This window comes from Crocuta crocuta, unplaced genomic scaffold, assembly GCF_008692635.1.
Source record: "Crocuta crocuta isolate KB4526 unplaced genomic scaffold, BGI_CrCroc_1.0 scaffold216, whole genome shotgun sequence".
Classification (NCBI taxonomy): domain Eukaryota; kingdom Metazoa; phylum Chordata; class Mammalia; order Carnivora; family Hyaenidae; genus Crocuta; species Crocuta crocuta.
The window spans coordinates 10,766,893-10,773,102 of NW_027531504.1; positions in this window are offsets into that span (position 1 = coordinate 10,766,893).

The following is a 6,210-nucleotide window of genomic DNA, read 5'->3' on the forward strand; positions in this document are numbered from 1 at the left end:
ACTCATCTCCATACCTCGGAAGCATGACTTCTGTACATAATCACAGTTGTCAGCTGATTATCAACAACTGCTTACATGTAAAAATGTGGTTAGAAACTATCGAGAAAATATGAAAAATAATCTTCCTATTTTTGTTTTATATAAGGAGAAAGCATGTGATTAACAAAATAATGTGTTTTAAAATAACCAGAGTATTGTTGAGACAACTAAGTCCATCAGTGGTTGTTTAAGAATATAATATAATATTTTTAAAGGGTCTTCTAAAATCAGTTATTTTATTATATGAAGAATTGAACCTACAGAATCTTATGTTATAATTTAAAATTGCTTTCTAATTTCTGAGGCCCTCTCTCTACCTAGAAGAATAGGAGTTACAGATCAACTTGAAAGAAAAAATAGAGACTGATCTATTGAAAGAGGCAAACTGAGAAAATAGAAAATTCAGAGAGAAATTTTAAGCAGAATTTTTAAAAATAAGGAAGTCTTCTAGAGAGAAGAGAATAGAAAACAAGGAGGAAGAAAAATAGAAGTACAATAGTAAAGATTAAAAATAGATCTTTATCAAAATACATGTTGTCTTCATTATTTTTCCTTCCAAAGAAAGAGGAGGAGGAGGAGTGGGAGAAAAAGAAAGAAAAAGAAACTATTTTAAAGAAAAAGTTGGCTACATTATGTAAAACACAAACTGTAACCACTCAAGAATTACAGAACTGAAACTTTTCTGTCACCAAAGTAACCCTTCTGCTTCACAGTAATATGCCCCTGTGAGGCATTTCTGGAACACGGTGAACACCCTATCTGCTATCTGATCTGCTATGTGATCCCATGGCTCACTTCCTGCTCCTTCCATCATTTCACGGCCCATGTCCACAGGGGAATATACTAGACACAGGAGTCTTTGAGTACTGGAAGTAAAGCTTCAGGAGTAGATGGTTCCTGGTCTATAGGTAGCATAGGGAGAAAAGGGGGAGTTCTGGAGCCATCAGAGTACAGTAACCAATGTAGGCAAGTATCAGTGATGGATGCTAAAGCCTTGGTCTCAAAGCAATACTCCCCAGATAACTTACTAATTAAAAAGGAGAAACTGTATCTTTACAATGGAGAAATCTGGCAGGCACCATCTTCATCGAGTAATCAAACTAAGCATCACCACCAGCGGAGCACCCTGACATTCACCTCTGTACTGTTCCTGCCAAAAATATTTTAACCTAAATCTAGTTGTGAGGAAACAATTAAACAAATAGAGAATTTGGGACACTGTGCATGACAAGTGACCTGACTTTTCAAAAAAGTAGCAGCATGAAAAACAAAAATTGGGGAGACTGCTCTGTGAAAAGAGGTGAAGGACACAATATTCAAATGGTATGCATGATCCCTAGATTGGTTCCTAGATAGAAAAAAAATAGAGCTATAAAAATATTGGGGGTGGTTATGGAAATATAAATATAGATGTTATGTTTGATCATATTACTTCTTGGGTGTGAAAGGTTTGTTATGTGAGAGTATGTCCTTATTGTTAATAAATGAAGGTTAAAAACATTTTGAGGGGACAGGATGTCTGCAATTTATGTTTCAAAATAGATCACCAAAACTGTGTGTGTATGTGTGTGTGTGTGTGTGTGTGTTTAAGACATAAATCACATGTGGCAAAATGACAATTGGATAAACTAGGTTAAGGGTATACAAGTGTCCATTGCACTCTTTTAGAATTTTTGTAGGTTTAAATAGGTTCTAAGTAAAAAGTTGGACAGCAGGGAAATCTTTGGCCTTGAAATCAGAGAACCTAGAATCTCAAACTGTGTTTTCACCTTGGCAAGCCATTCTGAGCATGAGAAAGATAAACTCACTGATCTACCCTATAAGATAGTTGTGAGGATGAATAATGTTCACAAAAGGGTGTTTGTAAGCTATAAAGCACTTCAGTTTTCTTACCCTTGTGTCCAAGGATGGAAGACAGGGTTCTATGAATTTGGAACATAAAAAAAAACTACATCTTTGCTTTCTGTAGACTCTAACTGAACTATAACATCTCCCCCAATTTATACACATAAGCATGAGTTAACATATCACGTGTCTAATGCATGGTAAGAACTCAACACACGTTAGCTCTGTTATCATTATGGTTAATCCTTGTAAGTTGCACAAATGAAGGTCATGAGAAGTATGAGTCAGTCATGGAGCTCTTACAATCCTGCATCCGCTATTTCCTTCCACATCCAAAAAGACACGCCTACTCTGGGCCAATACTATGGGACAGATGCTATATCACTGACTCATGCTTTCCATGGCTCTCATCTGTGCAACTTAAAAAAAATAAATTGTAGTGATAACAGAGTTAACTCAGTGTATCCAAAACGGAACTCCTGGTCTCCCCACCAGGACTAAAAAAAGATCTGCTCACTCAAAGCCTCTCCCATAATGATGTTCCATCTGTCCAGGTGCTTGGGTCAAACATGCTGGGGTCATCTTTGACCTCTCTTTTTTCCACTCCACCTTTGCTCCTGCAGGAAATTCTGTTGGCTCTCACTTATGTTTTTTATTCATTTATTTATTTATTTTTATTTTTGGAGACAGACTGGCGGGGGGGGGAGGAGGGACAGGGGCAGAGAAACAGAGAGAGAAAGAGAGAGAGAGAGAGAGAGAGGATCTTAAGCAGGCTCCACACTCTCTGCATGATATGGGAGTCGATCCCATGAATCTGGGTTCATGACATGTGTCTCACACTTTAAAATAATCTGAAGTGGGGGCCTCGGTAGCTTGGTTGATTAAGTGCAGGACTCTTCTTTCAGCTCAGGTCATGATCTCATGGTTCGTGGGATGGAACCCTGTGTCAGGCTCTGCATTGACAGCATGGACCTGCTTAGGATCCATCTCTCTCCTCTCTCTCTCTGTCCCCTCCCCATTCGTGCCCGAAGTAATAATTAATTAATTAACTTTAAAAATTTTTAAAAATTGGGGCACCTGGGTGGCTTAGTCAGTTGAGCATCCAGTTTCAGCTCAGGTCATGATCTCACAGTTTGTGGGTTCGAGCCCCGCATCGAGCTCTGTGCTGACAGCTAGCTCAGAGTCTGGAGCCCGTTTCGGATTCTGTATCTCCCTCTCTCTCTGACCCTCCCCTGCTCATGCTGTCTCTCCTTCTCTCTCAGAAATAAATAAAAACATTTAAATTTTTTTTTTTAATTTTTAAAAAAAGACCTAAAAATCTAGCCATTTCCCACTACTTCCACCACTACTCCTCTGGCCAAAATCACCATCACTTCTTACCAAGACACTAATGCAATGGCCTCCTAACAGGTCCCCTTGCATCCTTGCATCTGTTCTCCCTCTGTAGCGTTATCCTTTTAAATATGTTACATCATGTCATTCCTCTCCTCAAAATCTTGTCTTGGTTTCCATTTCCCGCAGAGCAAAAACTGAAGTCTTTCAAATGGTCTCCTTCACTTCTGTGACCTTGACTCCTAACGCTCTCTCCCACCACCCCTACCCACTCACACTGTCCGAGATACATGGGCTACCTCCTGGTCCCTTCAACAGGCATGCCCCCACCTTGGGACTTCCGTACTCCCTGTTCCCACTGCCTTGGAATGCTTTTCCCCCAGGTATTCATGTGGCTAATTCCATCATCTCTGTGTCTCAGTTCAAGTCACCTCCTCAGTAAAGTCTCCTCTGATGATCCTACTTAAAATAGCAACCCGCCTCATGTTGCCTAAGCCCCCTTCTCCTCTTCTGCTTTCTGTGTCTATAGTACTTAAACCTTCTAACATATAGATACATTAATTGTGTGTGGTCCATCTCTCCCTGCTGGATTATAAGCTCCATAGAAGCAAAGGGGGGTTTTTTTGTTTGTTTACTCATATATTTCTTAAAGTTATGTATTCATTTTTTTTTTTTTTGGTTGGGTCTTTTCAATGTTTACTGTGGTAAATCCACATAACACACAATTTATATCATAACCATTTTTAAATGTACAGTTCCATGCTATTAAGCACCTTCATATTGCTACCCAGCTGTTACTAACCTCAAGTAAAAATAAAAGGTCAAAAGGTTCAGAATCCATCCTGGGATACCTGTTAATAGTAGTAAGGAAGAAAACTGTTTAGAAAGACATAGGATCATGTCACTCATAGGTACTTCCTCCCAGCCTCTAAGAAATGCTCCAAATTCTTTGGCAGAAATTCTCATGAGCTAAGCACCAGGCTACACTGGGGTTCAGCACAGAGCTCGGAGCAGTAGTGAGGAGGGACCCCTCCACATCTCTGTGAGAATAGAGGACTAGCGGGGTGGGGTGAGGGCAGAGGTGGAAAGACCAGAGCCAGGTGGGAATGAGATCTGCAACAGGAGCAAATCCTGAACAGCCACCACAGAGAAGGCATGAGCCAGGAGAAGTGGGAAGATCCAGAGGCCTGGGAGTTTACAGAGGTGGACTTGTAAATTAAGCCCCGGAAGCCCCTTATGTATCCCTCCTGCTCCACAGGGTTATTCCAAGGAAAGAGGAGGTACAGTTAGATCAAGTCAATGACTTGTCTCTATTTTGAATTACCATTTCAGCCACAAAATGTGTCCTGGAAGGTCTGTGTGTCCTAACTTACAGATATTCTGTGTTCCAAAATTTCACACTGGTTGAATCTTTCATCAAACTGTGGGTTAAGTCTCTCCATACGATTAGATCTGAGAAGTTAAAACTGACTTCCGATGGCTTTTGAACAAAGTGATACAGTCTCCTTCATGTCCCAGACCCTTGTTCCTCGTCCAGTGCCTCTATTTTTAAAAGCTTCTCTTGTGACTCCGAGATGAAAAGCTGTAGGATGTTGGAGGGTAAAAGAGTAGGAGATCACGTGGTGATAGAAAAATGTTTCTGCTCTCATAGGCTCTTTCAACCGGCCACAGCCCAAACTCAAGCAGTGCACAAAGGTTCAGAACATGAACACCACGGAGCTCAGAAAATCATCCAGCATCTCCTTCTTTCAACTGCTTCAAACCTTCTGAAAGATTGACACTCTTCTTACTTAGAATTTGGTGATGTGTCTTCTAACTGCTTACCGATTATCTCTGGAAGACACTTATCTCTAGAGTTTCTCCCTTATCTTTGAGGACAGTAGCCTATACCCTGCAGTTATGTGGCTGAGTAGGTTTTAGACTTTGAAAAAAATCAGGAAACCCCTCTAAGAGTCAACATTTAATCTAAAATGAGGAGAGTTGACTAGATAGTGTTTACTGTATTATATTCTAAGGAAACAGCGGTTTGGGGAGATGATTAACCCAGATATCTCACAAAACAAGATGACCACAGTAAACGAAACTCAGTGTATATTTTACACTTACAGCACATCACTTTGGGCCAGCCTCAGTAGTAGCCTAGTGTTCAGTAGCCCCTTCCCATATTGCATAGCACAACCCATAAGCAGTCACAGTCTATCGGCCAGGGTGGAACACATTGCTACCCCACTAAACCAGTTTCTGTTAACGAGGGAGAAGAGAGGTTGGGGTGGGTCTGAATAGAGGCAACTAGCAAGGACTGTTACATCAGTGCAATTACTGACATTATTATTGCTTATCTTAAATTGTCAACTAAAAGTGAAATTAGGTGGTGTCTGTTTAGGAATGCAGGGAAGCTCACAAACTATGGTAAAAGTGTTCTGTACAAACTAAAAAGTGTTTTGTGTTCTTCAGAAAACTCAGCACAACAAATGGACTCATGTCCCCAGACTGTATTCACATAATAAATGTTTACTGATAGCCTTACAGTATGTTTTTCAATTTCTTCAATGGCCTTTCTCTGTGACCTCTGGGTCTTTGCACATGCTATCTCCTCTGAGGAATATTCTCCCCTCTAGTCCCCACCTTCCCATCTCCAAGTCAGGCTGACTCTAATTCATCTTCCAAGTTTCAGATTAAATATTATTGCCTCAGGAAAACCTGTTTCTAACCCCATATAATTATATTATATGTTTTCATGGCTGCCTGTCATCCACCTATCATTATCTTCATTGTACATTACTGTAATTATTTCTTTTATTATCCATCTCCCTCACTATATTATATGCCCCACAAGGTCTAAGATTATGTCTGTTTTACTCTTCCCATAAGCGGCCTGAGGTGATCTCTGAAAATGGTTCACTATTCACTTGACCCGGAAAACCCTACAAAATCATGCAAATCAAGAGGTCAAATCTTCATGTTCACTTTAAGAACACACATGAAACTGCCCAA